Source organism: Coffea arabica, chromosome 1c (assembly GCF_036785885.1).
Source record: "Coffea arabica cultivar ET-39 chromosome 1c, Coffea Arabica ET-39 HiFi, whole genome shotgun sequence".
NCBI lineage: Eukaryota > Viridiplantae > Streptophyta > Magnoliopsida > Gentianales > Rubiaceae > Coffea > Coffea arabica.
In genome coordinates this window covers 33,201,635-33,217,016 of record NC_092310.1, presented here as the reverse complement: position 1 = coordinate 33,217,016, position 15,382 = coordinate 33,201,635, and the positions used below count along the sequence as shown (strand labels likewise).

The 15,382-nt window shown below is 37.7% G+C and overlaps 1 long non-coding RNA gene across 1 annotated transcript; it reads right to left on the bottom strand.

The window, feature by feature from the left end:
* Positions 1-12,784: 12,784 nt before the first annotated feature.
* On the bottom strand, positions 12,785-15,382 carry LOC140013355 (uncharacterized). Its single transcript, XR_011820430.1, has 2 exons — positions 14,490-15,382; positions 12,785-12,843 (listed from the first exon to the last, which is right to left on the bottom strand). It is a non-coding gene; the product is annotated as an uncharacterized lncRNA (long non-coding RNA).

Sequence of the window (15,382 nt, the reverse complement as noted above, 5' to 3'; positions counted from 1 at the left end):
CAAAGTTTACTAAATTTCCAACAAGTGTCACACTTTGATTTGAGGTCAAATTTTTTCTTTTCTCTCTTGTTTTTTAGTCCAAAATTTTGGCTGGTATAAGGAGATATTTAGGGCTGATTTTGCTCAATTAATAACAAGGAGATTAAGGTAATAAAGTAGTGTTCATGTGGTGCACTCAATCGGTAGCAAACAATGCACGTCGGTTCAAGCCAACTTTCCTTAACTCGCGCGTACTAGTGTTTTCAATTGTGATTCACTCACTTATTATTAACACTTCTAATCACGTACTTTTTCTTATCTAACACGTGCTCTTATCCACCAAATTTAGTACACATATCTCACCAAGTGATCACACTACCAAAATGCACCAAAAACACACCAAAAACCCTAGTATGCACAAGAAAACCCTAACTTATGCCCTTCCTTTAGAAAAATCATAACTTGAGTTATAAATATCAAACATTTATACAACATGGCATGTTAAAAACCAAACTTAAAACACTAATAATCTTTAGAAGACACTTCAAAAAAATTCAGCTCATAAGTTGATCTAAATTGAGCCATAAACTACTAAACATTCCTATGTTTACTTGTGCAAGGCAGAATTTTCAGTCAACTTTGCCAATTTTTTGTAATTTATAGAGATTGAATCAAACTTTGAATTTTCCACTGTAGGAAGCCCTATGAGTCTAGTTTCAAACGCAACAAACGGAACTCAATTCCGACTTTCCTATACGATGTTATAGCCAATTTCCCAAAGCTGTGTAGAGCCTCCTGCGAAAATTTCTAGATTTTCTAGCAACTTGAGATTATGAAACTTTTCTTAACAAAATTCACTCCCTTGACTCAAATTCAACCATTAAAACAATCAAGAATCTAATGCAGGTAAGTCCAAATAAGAGGTATAAAGACAAGTAAAATTTCGGAGACTCACACTCTCTCCCACTTAAAAGAATTTCGTCCTCGAAATTCTAACATTTGGTCGTACAAAACTTGATGCTACAAGATTTTTCTCCAATTTTCAAGTGACTTGTTCTCACTTATAATGCTATCACAAACTTACCTGGAGGGAAAATCTCACCAACGTGATGGCCAAGTTGATGTGCTAAGGAAGTTTAACGACGGCGTCAAATTGTGCGAAGTGATATATGTGACAGCCCCACCTCCCCCTAGGGCGTACCCCAGGGTTCGGCGGACCGCCTGCCCAACTCTCGCTGGGACTCAGTCGTTCACTACAATTCTCAAATAAATACAAGATAAATCTCAAATATAACTCAAATGTTCCAACATTTACATATCAAAAGTGAAGCGTCCACGCTTCCACTGCGCCACTCTGATCCATGATCCCAATTCTTATACAAGAGGAATTCCACAACAATAAAATCACAACAAGCCTTCCTTCGCCACGAGCCCTGTGGAGGGGAATAAAATAATTTTGGGGTGAGCTAGAAGCTCAGCGAGTAACCAGTAAAATCAGAAATCAAATATATTTCACAATAATGCATTTCGATCATTTCGATGATGTCATGATTCAGAGATCAAATGTACGTTTATTGCTCTCATGAACCGGTGAAATCATTGCACTTGAACACCCAACGCTCAAATAGATCATTTAACATTAACATTGAGAGGGAGCCCCTTTTTGAGCTCCAGATAAACATGAACATGAACCATAAACAAGGTGGAGACGTTGGTGTCCAGCACTAGACTTTCCCAGAACTCATTGATGCCAAATCATGTCATGAATCCACATGCAGGCACGCATGATATGCAATCGAATAAATAATGCAAGAAGCATTTCGCAAGTACTTTGGAAATAGTTTAGGGTCACTCACCTCCATGGCTCAGAAATCATCCATCAAATATCATTGCCTTGCTCAAATCCAAGTCTTAAATCACAAACTCAATGCAAACAAGTCCTTTAAAAGTTCGGACAGCATTTCCCCTAAATTTGCTAACTTTTCCAGCCATCATGGCTTCATTATTTCCTCAGCCAGTCCCAAAGGTACACACACAACAACAAGTTCATCCAATAGCCATTCAGCAAGCTCCAAGTAGTACTAGTACAAGTCAAGCTAGGGAAAATTCCGGAAATGAAAGTTAAGCTCAAAACCAGAAAAACAGTTTTGACGTCATTTTACGGTAATGGTACCAAAGGCGCTACGATTGTCGGATGAAGGTTCAAGACCCACCGTTTCGAAGCTAAGAGACAGGGCTACAATATTACAGAAGGTCACTCAACCCAGTTTTGAGTGTAACCAGGTCAAAAATGCAAGAAACTACACCAGAACCAGAAAAACAGATTCACAGAACGCATTCTAGCGGAAACATCATAAATCAGGCTATCCAAGTCCAGATCCAGAAATTCCAAAACCAGCTGAAAGCTAAGAAACAGGGATAAATTTCATCAGAAGGCCTCAACAACCAATTCAGAAGCAATTCCAGCCAAAACAACCAATTACAGGCGCAATTCTTACATTCGGGTAAAACCAGAACAGCAATAGTAATTTCGACTTTTCTCATTCTACACTACTCCGATTGATCTGAAACTTAGTAGGCACCTCTGAAATGTCATTCCCTACAACTTTCATGTTTTAAACCAAGGCCAATTCGACCTCTAACTAGGAGATAAAAATTCGGGCAGAATGTTCCTTCACAAAACCTAATTTTCTGAAATTTCTTCCAAAACAGAAATTGATTGCAATTGACCACTTTTTCCACCTCATAGAGTCCTTAAACATCATTTCCAATCATCATATATAACCACACAATCATGTTCATATTAAAACAGAAAAATCCCCAAAAATTATAAAACTTCATCAAGTCAACCACAACTCAAGATATAATCCATCAAACCATCTCTTTAGCCATCAAAAGTTACTAATTTAGCATAATCAAGAACAAAGAAAGGATTGCTAGACATGAACCTTGAAATATCAAGAAAGTTGATGGCTTAGTCCTTTGCCTTCTCTAATCACTCCACCACTACCTTCAATCTTCCTAAACAAGTGACTTTTGTGGAGGAATTTGAAAGTTTAACGGTTGATTCACAAGATTGAGCAAGAAATGGAGTTGGAGTTGAAGGCTTTCTTCTTGTATTTTTGCTCCAAGAGGTTCAGCCAAGACAAGCTTAAAATGGAGAGAAATTGGTCAATTTTTGAGGTTTAGTAAAGGTGATGCAAATTAGTCAAAGTCCAACTTTGAATAAGAAGGTGACACATGTCACCTTTTTGGTTTAAAACTTATCTTTTTGTCTCTCCAATACAAATATCTTAACACTTTGTAAAATAATATCACTTAATACAAAATTCCAACAAGTTGTCAAAAATATTCGGGTGAATTAAATAATAGACGCCCGTTGGCATTCCAGCCTTCCTTCTCCTTTCAAGGCCTATCTGAAAGAGAAGAGAATCCAGTAGTTCTTGGTTGTGAATATCTGAACTGGTTGTTCGCTGTTCAAGAATTCTTGTTTAGGCAGCTCATAGCACCCATACATAGTGTTTTGATCTACGATTTCAATTCTTCCGTCTTTCAGCAGTAACATATTGTTCCATGGAGCTAAGGTCCCAAATAAAATATGGAAGAAAGAAGCGTTTCCACGACTCTACCACCCAGTCAATTCTGTTCCACTTAATCCCTCTTTCATAGCATAGCCACATATCTTTCCGATGCATTTACCGCACTTGCGGGTCCCACGCTCAAAATACGCTCTTAATTTCTCAAAAACTAACCGATACTAGAAAAATCATTTTAAAACTATCTTTGCTCATAAACTTTATTTGGGGAATTTTCTAATCAAGAAAATGTAGAAAAGGCGGGCGATAAAAAAATAAACCCTAGAAAATTAGAAAATTTCCAGGTTCTCACTCTTATTCTTTTCGGGGCATCACAATATAAATTTATGAACTTGATGAAAAAGAAAATTCGTAACTATGAAACTTGGTTACAACTCTTGCTAAATCATGAAATAAAACACTATGCTTTGGCAAATAATCTCCAAAGTACATCTTCCGTTATGACTACAATTAAATCTCTAGACACGTACTACCCTCTCTAATCACCCTTCCTTCAATAAATACAACTTACTATGTAAGACGTTCACCGCATATCTTTCCACAGATACAACGATTTCAAGTAACATTACTAATTCTTAATATGCCCATTTTTTTTCTTTTCTTTTTCCCTTTATCCTTCATAATAAGTTCCTCTTTTTCCAAAACTTCCATACCAAATCCAAAATTCTCAACCTCAGAAGGATAGGTGTGACACCCGAAAGAAGAAGAAAAGGACAAAATTTCTGGTGAATAGTGAACGGTGAGAATCCAGCCGAAAATCCGGCCAGTTTTGGCCGGATTGGTTAGGAGTTTTGAAAAAAATTTAATTCACCACTAGCCGGATTGTGACGTGTCACCTCCGGCAACCAACTTTGGCTGGTTGTTTTCCTTCATTCTTATCTTGTTTCTTGGCTAAAATATCTTCCATTCTTACTCTTTCTTGGCCGGCACTTTGAGGAGCAAAATAAGAGAGAAAGTCTTCAATTTCTTGCTCAATCTCGAGATTTCACCATTAGTTTTACAATCCATTCCATACAAGTTCTCACTAAGGACGTTTAAAACTATTGATGGAGTGATTTTTGAAAGGGAAGCTCTAAGTTGCTAGCATTATTGAGTTTTGAGGTAAGTTAAATAAGAAAGTTCTCTCTTTGCTTTAATAATGGTTAATTAATGGTTTCTAGAGGTTAGATATGCTATTTTGTGGATAATTTCATGATTTTAAGTAGAGTTTAACCAATTTCTGATTTATTAGTGAATTTTATGATTTTAGATGATAATTATTGGTTGGTCATGGAATGATAGCTTGATATGATGTGAAATGGAGCCTTTGTGTGTTAGTTTGGTTATTTGCAGAAAATTTCAGACTTTGTGCGGAAATTTCAGTTTTAGGATTTTGATTTGGGGCTTTCTTATGGTTGGTTATTGAGCTCTTAATTGGTTAAGATTTAAGGGTATTATGGCCCTAATTAGGTGTGTTTTATAGCTTATGATTTGTGTGTGCTGTTTTGAATGGATATTGGTGATTGTTGTAGGATGGAAATAAGGAAATTTAAGGGGAAGTGTTGTCCAATATTTGAGGACGTTTAATTGCTTTGAGTTTGGGTTAATTCTTGGTAGAATGAAGAACTTGGACTTGATCGAGGAAACTGTCTATGATGGATGAGGTTCATGAGCCGTGGTTGGTGAGTGATCCCCAAACTATTTCCAAAGTTACTTATGAACTATTACTTGCACTGTTTACTCGATTGCATATCATGTGTGGTTTTACTTACTTATGAACTATGAACTATTACTTATGAACTATTACTTGCACTGTTTACTTTTGAACTTGTATGCTTTTATGTGTGTTTGTAAACCGGCTACTACTCTTCCGTAGCGGTTGAACTGAACCTCTCTGGTAGGGCATTGCCTGTTGTGTTATCAAACACCACCATTCTTCTGGCGTGGCATGCTTTTTGTGTTATCCAGCACCACCAGGGACGAAATTTTTGAAGGCTCTCTGGTGAAATATAGCTGTTGTGCTAGCTTGTTGTGTTGTCCAGCACCACCAGGGACAAATTCCTGAGACTTTCTGGTGAAGTATAGACGTGTGTAAGTTTGTTGTGTTGTCCAGCACTACCAAGGGTAAAATTTCTGATCTGTGGCTTCGCTATGTCCTGAATTTCTTTCAAATATTTGGGACTTTTTTCCAACTCAGGGCTAGTTGTTTGAATCGAGCCCTTTTGCATGTTCTTTTTTGTTATTTGTTTAGCGCTCTTTTAGGCTGTTACAAAGTGATAAATGGGATTAGAGTGATTCTTAGTACTCGACTGACTTTTAAGGACTATTCTGATCTGATTAGTATAAGTTGGAATGTCGCGAATGACATTCTTTTAAGGGGGGAGTTTGTGACATCCGGAAGAAGATGAAAAAGACAAAATTTCTGGTGAATAGTGAACGGTAAGAATCCGACCGAAAATTCGGCCAGTTCTTGGCCAGATTGGTTGGGAGTTTTCAAAAAAATTTAATTCGCCACTACCTTGAATCCGGCCTAGAACGGATTGTGACGTGTCACCTCCGGCAGCTAATTTTGACTGGTTGTTTTTCTTCATTCTTATCTTGTTTCTTGGCCGAAATATCTTCCATTCTTGCTCTTTCTTGGCCGGCACTTTTAGAAGCACAAGAAGAGAGAAATTCTTCAATTTCTTGCTCAATCTTGGGATTTCATCGTTAGTTTTGCAATCCATTCCATACAGGTGCTCATTAAGGACGTTTAAAGCTATTGATGGAGTGATTTTCGAATGGGAAGCTCTAAGTTGCTAGCTTTCTTGAGTTTTGAGGTAAGTTAAATAAGAAAGTTCTCTCTTTGCTTTAATAATGGTTAATTAGTGGTTTGTAGATGTTAGATATGCTATTTTATGGATGATTTATGATTTTAAGTAGAGTTTGACCAATTTCTGATTTATTAGTGAATTTTCTGATTTTAGATGATAATTATTGGTTGGTCATGGAATGATAGCTTCATATGGTGTGAAATGGAGCCTTTGTGTATTAGTTGTGGTTATTTGCGATAAATTTCAGACTTTGTGCGGAAATTTTAGTTTTAGGGTATTGATTTGGGGCTTTCTTATGGTTGGTTATTGAACTCTTAATTGGTTAAGATTTAAGGGTATTATGGCCCTAATTAGGTGTGTTTTATAGCTTATGATTTGTGTGTGCTGTTCTGAATGGATATTGGTGATTGTTGTAGGATGGAAATAAGGAAATTTAAGGGGAAGTGCTGTCCAATCTTTGAGGACGTTTAATCGCTTTGAGTTTGGGTTAATTCTTGGTAGAATGAAGAGCTTGGACTTGATCGAGGAAACGGTCTGTGATAGATGAGGTTCATGAGCCGTGGTTGGTGAATGATCCCCAAACTATTTGTAAAGTTACTTATGAACTGTTTCTTGCACTGTTTACTCTATTGCATATCATGTGTGCTTGCATGTGTACAATGAAATGATTTGGCTCAAATGAGTGCTGGGACATCTTGTGCTTAGAACCAACGTCTCCACCACTGTTTACTGTTTATTTGGAGCACAAATGGCTCCCTATTACTGTTTCACTGTTACTGGATCTATTTGAGCGTTGGATGTTTAAGTACAATGATTTCACTGGCTCACAAGAGCAATAAACGTACATTTGATTATTGAGTCATGGCATCATTGAAATGAACTATTGTGAAACTCATTTGATTACTGATTTTTGCCGGTCACTCGCTGAGCTTTTAGCTCACCCTAAAATATGTTTTTCCCTCCACAGGGCTCGAGGCAAAGGAAGCTTGTATTAAGTTCTTCATGTGACTGGATGGATTATTTCCTGTATAGTTTGAGTTTTAGATTTATCTTGTGTAATAGTTAGGATTGTATGAATGTTTGGATTTGAACAAATGTATGTGTGCATTCCACGCTTGGGAATTGGTATTTGCTTCGTTATGGTATGTAAATTTGTGGAGTATGTGATGTAATATTTGAGATGTATATTGGAATTTATTTGAGGACTGTAGTGAGTGAGTGAGTCCCAGCGAGAGTTGGGCAGGCGGTCCGTCTAACCCTTTGGTTCGCCTTTGGGGGAGGTGGGGCTATCACAGTTGGTATCAGAGTTTAGACTTCAGATCTCTATAGTGTATCCTAGGCTAACGTTTAGGATGCCAAACTGAAGGACTGGTTTGAAAATGGTAAACGTAAGATATGACTTGGTTGCTCCCAAGCGTACATCAACCGATTCTGGTACTAGTGTACGACCTGAGTTGTATAGTTTCTTAGTTTTAGATTCTTGTATTTGAGCACTCAATATTTTTCTTGAGGAAATGCTTGTGAATTTGGAAGGAACGTGGTCTAGTGTATGATGATGTGGATAGGAATCATAAGTGACTTTGAGATAAGTTGTAATGGTACAGGTTAGAGCACAGAGGATTTCGTGTTGTACTCAAGACTTAACTGAATGAGGATATTGAAATGATGAATGTTGTCTAGAACTTGTCTAATAAGATGTTGGCTTGGGTTTTGATAGATTATGGTGGTGGCCGGAATTGTTGAGAAAACTTCTGGTTTTGCATCCCTCTTCTAGTTTTATTGTTTGATTAAAGTTTGCACCACCCGATTTGTAAGTGTTAGGATTTGAACTACTTGACCTGCCTGAGACTTATTAGGCTGAGCTCACTTGAGACTGGAATCTGTTTCGGCGAGTGTGGTCTTACATACACTCAATGGACCTGATTAGACTGAATATATGGTATCTCTTTTACGCATGAGTAAGTAACTTGATCGTATATGACCTGCAACTGGACTTGAATTCTGTGACTGCTTGATAATGTGAATTGCTCGGCATAGGCTAGGCGAGTGAGTTCCTATTCGTACCCGTGCTCCATGAACTTGAAGTAATTGACCCTGCTTTTAAACTTGTGTGCTTTTATATGTGGTTGTAAACCGGCTACTACTCTTCCGTAGCGGTTGAACTGAACCTCTATGTTGGGACATTGCCTGTTGTGTTATCAAGCACCGCCATTCTTCTAGCGTGGCATGCCTGTTGTGCTATCAAGCACCGCCAGGGATGAAATTTTTGAATTAAGGCTCTCTAGTGAAATATAGCTGTTGTGCCAGCTTGTTGTATTGTCTAGCACCATCGGGGACAAATTCCTGAGACTTTTCGGTGAAGTATAGACGTGTGCTAGCTTGTTGTGTTGTCCAGCACTACCAAGGGTAAAATTTCCGATCTGTGCCTTCGCTATGTCCTGAATTTCTTTCAAATATCCGGGACTTTATTTCCAACTCAGGGCTAGTTGTTTGAATCAAGCCCTTTTGCATGTTCTTTTTTGTTATTTGTTTACCTATCTTTTAGGCCGTTACAAAGTGACAAATGGGATTAGAGTGATTCTTAGTACTCGACTGACTTTTGAGGACTATTTTGATCTGATTAGTATAAGTTGAAATGTCGAGGACAACATTTTTTTAAGGGGGGAGTTTGTGACTCCCGAAAGAAGAAGAAAAAGACAAAATTTCTGGTGAATAGTGAACGGTAAGAATCCGGCCGGAAATCCGGTCAGTTCTTGGCCGGATTCTTGTCCAGATTGGTTGGGAGTTTTGAAAAAATTTTAATTCGCCACTACCTTGAATCCAGCCTGAAACGGATTGTGACGTGTCACCTCCGGCAGCCAACATTGATTGGTTGTTTCTCTTCGCTCTTATCTTGTTTCTTGGCTGAAATATCTTCCATTGTTGCTCTTTCTTGGCCGGCACTTTGAGGAGCAAAAGAAGAGAGAAAGTCTTCAATTTCTTGCTCAATCACCTTTAGTTTTGCAATCCATTCCATACAGGTGCTCATTAAGGACGTTTAAAGCTATTGATGGAGTGATTTTTGAATGGGAAGCTCTAAGTTGCTAGCTTTCTTGAGTTTTGAGGTAAGTTAAATAAGAAAGTTCTCTCTTTGCTTTAATAATGGTTAATTAGTGATTTGTAGATGTTAGATATGCTATTTTATGGATGATTTCAAGATTTTAAATAGAGTTTGACCAATTTCAGATTTATTAGTGAATTTTCTGATTTTAGATGATAATTATTGGTTGGTCATGGAATGATAGCTTGATATGGTGTGAAATGGAGCCTTTGTGTATTAGTTGTGGTTATTTGCGATAAATTTCAGACTTTATGCGGAAATTTCAGTTTTAGGATTTTGATTTGGGGCTTTCTTATGGTTGGTTATTGAGCTCTTAATTGGTTAAGATTTAAGGGTATTATGGCCCTAATTAGGTGTGTTTTATAGCTTATGATTTGTGTGTGCTGTTTTGAATGGATATTGGTGATTGTTGTAGGATGAAAATAAGGAAATTTAAGGGGAAGTGCTGTCCAATCTTTGAGGACGTTTAATCGCTTTGAGTTTGGGTTAATTCTTGGTAGAATGAAGAGCTCGGACTTGATCGAGGAAACTGTCTATGATGGATTAGGTTCATGAGCCATAGTTGCTGAATGATCTCCAAACTATTTCCAAAGTTGCTTATGAACTGTTTCTTGCACTGTTTACTCGATTGCATATCATGTGTGCTTGCATGTGTACAATGAAATGATTTGGCTCAAATGAGTGCTGGGAAGTCTTGTGCTTAGAACCAACGTCTCCACCACCGTTTACTGTTTATTTGGATTTGGAGCACAAATGGCTACCTATTACTGTTTCACTGTTACTGGATCTATTTGAGCGTTGGATGTTTAAGTACAATGATTTCACTGACTCACAAGAGCAATAAACGTACATTTGATTATTGATTCATGGCATCATTGAAATGAACTATTGTCAAACTCATTTGATTACTGATTTTTGCTGGTCACTCGCTGAGCTTTTAGCTCACCCTAAAATATGCTTTTCCCTCCACAGGGCTCGAGGCAAAGGAAGCTTGTATTAAGTTCTTCGTGTGACTGGATGCATTATTTCCTGTACAGTTTGAGTTTTAGATTTATCTTGTGTAATAGTTAGGATTGTATGAATGTTTGGAATTCAACGAATGTATGTGTACGTTCCACGCTTGGGAATTAGTATTTGCTTCGTTATGGTATGCAAATTTGTGGAGTATGTGATGTAATATTTGAGATGTTTGTTGGAATTTATTTGAGAACTGTCACTACAAGAAAAAAGGTCATTAGTGACAACATTTTCCAGTGATGGCATAAAGTCGTCACAAAATGAGGTTGTTTAGTCACGACATTTAAGGTTGTCACAATTGATACAAATCAGCTAAGTCTTCAGTGACAACCCTTAATTGTCGTCACAAAACAACTTTGCGCCATGGGACTTGAAAAACACGAGTTTTACGATAGTAACAACTTGATAAAAGTTGTCAGTGATTCTACCTCTTTTTTTGACAACTTTTCATTGTTGTCACTTTTTATATTTACTGACGACCGATTTTCGTCAGTAAAACTATAGCGTAGTTAGTGACAACATAGTATCGTCACTAACTTGAACATCTCCAATGTAATTATTCAATTGTGAGCCTTAATATTAATTTAATTTTTTTTAAAATTTGGTGATTTATTAAATATTTATAGTTACTCAAATTATAATAGGTTTTTAACTGAAAAAAGTAATGAAGGTTTCTAGTTAGAATAACTATATAAACTATTACAACTTGAGAAAGATACATTTACCAGTTATTTGAATTTAGCAAAAATTTTCCATCCATTATAATTTTTTAATAAATATTTTATGAAGTAGTGATTAGAAATATATTAATAAATTTAAATAAAAAATTGAAGCTAAAAACTGATTTGGATTGTCTTGATTGACTAGTACCAAAAATTTGTTCAAACTAGAAATGAAAAAAAAAAAAGTGGCTCAGGTACTATACACCAAGAAAAGGAACCGCTGTTGTCGCGCCCCATTTTTTTTTTTTTGATAAAATAAATAAATGGTTTAAAAAAATGTATTTTTTGATTCAATTTGTGGTTGGAAAATGAATTTTGATTTAAAAGAAAAGTGGGCCTCAATGGGGTTTTGAGAATGCGACGATTTGACCCAAAATTATAGTTTAAAAAGGGTTTTTTGAAATAAAAATCGGAGTCGCCACTTGGTAATGAGTTAAGGTGTACCAAGTCACCTAAAAATGAATTTTTAAAGAAAAATAGGAAAAAGTAGTAAGAAACCCCTTTTAAACGACTCTTAGTCCACGTAAACCAAAGAAAAAGGTTCGGGAGTCACATTTGACGAAGGGGAAGGCAAGGATAAAAATCCAAGGCACCCCTTCGACCTAGCCAAGGCTAGTTGCATGATTTAATCAAAGATTTTCTTGTTTTAACCAAAGAATTTATTACATTTGGATGCACTACATGAATGCAAACCCTAAACCTAGGGGTATTGAGGGAAATTTCTCTTCAAAGGTTAAGTGGTGCCAATCACATTAATTGTGAAGCCCAATAACGATCCTTTGAAGAAGTCACGAATAAGGCAAGTGGGATGCAAAGGAATGGAATGCATGTATGCAATGTGAAGGCATGAGTTTGAAAAAATAATAAAAGGCAATAATGTGTAAATGAAAATGTGCACGTGAGTGGGCAAGGTACGGTATGTGAAATGATAATATGAAGTGCATGTGTGCAAGTGATAATAAAAGTGTTCGTGTGCAAGTGAAGAAACATAAAGGTGCATGTGTGCAAAATGGGAGGAAAAATGAAAGTGTGATGAGGGTATAAAATGGTAGAGTGGATTTAAAAATGCATGAGCCTAGGGAATTCATGCATATTGGGTACGGGGAGACCTAAATCGTGACTCAATTTGCTCTTTTATAGAGGGAATACAAGCGTGCTAAGGCTTAGAAAAAGCCACACTCGTCTATATCCCATATTTAAGGGGACTCTCAAGCAAATGAACCCTATAACTAGCATGAAATGCAAAAATCCTAAAATGGAGGGAAAAGGGGTTCGAGGGGCATACAAGATGATAAAACTAAAAAGAATGCATGACATGTAATGAACATGCAAACATGTACTAACGAGGGGAAATCCCTAAAGGTCTAGCGTTGGACTAGCCCATTCTATGAATTCCGACTAGCGTTGGACTAGCGGAAACGTACATTCATCCATCACATTCATTCAGGCCTATGGAAAGCAAATAGACATGTCGAATACTTGTAAACACATAACACATAACACTTAGTATGCTTGACTAGATGCAAAGGCCTAATAAAGCAATTAACACATAGCAATTAAACTAATGAACCTATTACATTTGCTAGTTAGGCACACGTCTTCAATAGGTCTTCATCGAATGCTCCTCCAAATCCTATCTATTACAAGCCAAGAGGTGTACACATACCCCATAAAAGAATAACTTAATTAAAAGCAAAAATAAAATGAAATAAATGAAAGAGATTAAGGAAAAGTAAGGGAAGCAAATAGACATGCAATTTTCACGTAGCACGTTGGATCACATAAGAGAGACAAAAAGGGATAAAAGAAATTATACCTCCCTTGAGTTGGAGCTCTAATGGGGTGAAGTCCCTTATTTATCCTCCAAAATAAAAGAAATGGTCAAGGTGCCAATTTATTTGGCAAATAATCACAAAGGATAAAAAATAAACATGAATTTGAATCAATTAAATCATGTCAACAACCCACATTTAAGAAGTCAAAAGAAGAAAGGACTTGATTGCAAAAATTAATAAAGCCTTGGGGTCAAAATTAAAGAAAAATAAAGTTTAGGGGCCTATTTGCAATTAAATTAAGGACCGAATTGAAAGAGGTTGAAAAAATCCAGGGCCACAGCAATTAAGGAGAAATTCAGGGACTGATTTGCAAAAACGTTTTCTGGTTTCCTAATGGACCAAAACATTGGGCCATTTCCTTTATTTGTTTGGGCCAAAAGCTTCCCAGCCCAATGGAAATCCAGAACAAAAAAAGAATGGGCCATTTTATTTGTTCGTTTGGGCCAAAACCTTCCTGGCCCAACCGATAATTCTAAGAGGAAAGCAGGCCAGCCTATCTTTAAGCCCAGACAAAGTGCAACTAGAACAGATGGGCTTCACCTCTCAAGCCCAAACCAGAAACCCAAACAAAACAAATTAAATCCATACTTACAAACCCAATCAGATATGTTGGGCTCCATCTTCCTAAGCCTAAGTCAAAACATCAACATAATAAACTAAATCACTTCCTTAAGCCCAAACAAAATAACCTCTCAACCCAAATTACCTTTTCACAGGTACCCAACATGATAAAATCAACAAAAATTACTAAGCTTTGATTATGCATTAAATCACAGCATTAATCTATCCAGAAATCACATAAAATATGCAAACAGAGGATTAAGCTTAAGAGGGCAAAATTAGTTCAATTTTCCAGATTTTTGGGCCATACCAGAATAAGGAGGGAATATCAAAGGGTTCAAACACAACAAAATAGGGACTTAATTGGAGGAATCATGAAGATTTTGGGGTCGAAATTAAAGAAAAAAAAACATTCCGGGGTCAATTTACAAGTTCCAGATTTTTTTTTCTTTTGCAAACCAATGGTTCGCTGAATCTATCCTCTTCAATTGTGACTGAAGGTAAGCTTCTGCAACCTCAGATTCGGCCATTTTGCTCTAACTATCAACTATCATGTTTTAACAAGCATTAAACTGGCCGGATGTTATGCAAAAAACAGAAATCAATTCATTCTTGGAACTGGAGTTTCGGTTGGCCATTTCAACGAGCAGATTAGGAGCATTAAAAGTTTCATCAATTTTTTGCTGGAATTGAAGTTAATCAATCTCCAAAATTGTTCAACAATCAAGAAATTTCAGCCCAATCATCAGTAAAACGTGCATAATCGCGAGATTTGCAAATAAAGCTTAGGGCGGCTAAGAACGAACGAATTCAGAAAAATAAGCAACCAGAGTTTCAAGAATCCGAAAACTGAATTCAGATAATTAAGGAAGAAACGGAAAACTTACAGTGCTAATCCCACGTGAGCTTCAATGATGGTAGACTCCTTGCGAGTGCGGCAGTTCGATGGCGGGGACAGTGCCGGTACCAATGGCTTCAACGATTGCTGGCTCCGCTCGCTCCAGCCGTCGAACTTGTGGCCCAGCTCCCGTGTCGATTGGAAGATCCTGGCAGCACGAGCGGCAGGCGTGCAGATTTTTCTGCCGTGCCCCTCCATCTTGGTGTCGCGGTCCATGGAGGAGAGTAGCCCGACCCGGATGTTCTGTTCCGGGTTAAGATGTTATACGGAATCCACGCTGCCTCTGAGGTTTCGTTATGGGAATTAGGGAGAGGGACAGTGAATCGGGCGCAAGGAGGAGATGATACGGTGAGGCCGAAAAAGGGTGGCTGAGGTGCGCTGGACGGCTACTGATTTGGAGACCAGGCCTTCCTTCCCTTGTTTCTTTGCTGCCCCTTTTTCAACCTTGCCGAAGCAATTTTCTTCCTCCTCCCTTGGCCAAGCTCTCTGTTTCCTAGCTCTGTCCGCCGCCCCTTATTCTCTCAAAACCCTCCAGCCCAAGACTTTCTCTCTCTCCCCAGCCAAATGAAGCTCCCTTGTTTTTTCTTTGTTTTCTGATTTTTTTCCCGTCACCTCTGTTCCTTAGCCGAAGACTTTTTCTCTGTTTCTTCTTTAGCTTCTTCCTAGCCCTCCTCCTATTTTTGCTCTTCATCTGCAAAACCCCCTCAGCCCCCTTTCTCCCTCTGCCTTTTTCTTCTTCGCCCGAAGCTTTTCTATTTTCTTGCTCTCAGTTCTGACTCTCAGCCGCCAAGCTTCCCCCGTTTTCCAGTTTTCTTTTTTCCTTTTTTGTTGTCCGGCCAAGCTTCTCCTCAGACGAAACCCTTTTCTGTTTTTTTTTTTTTT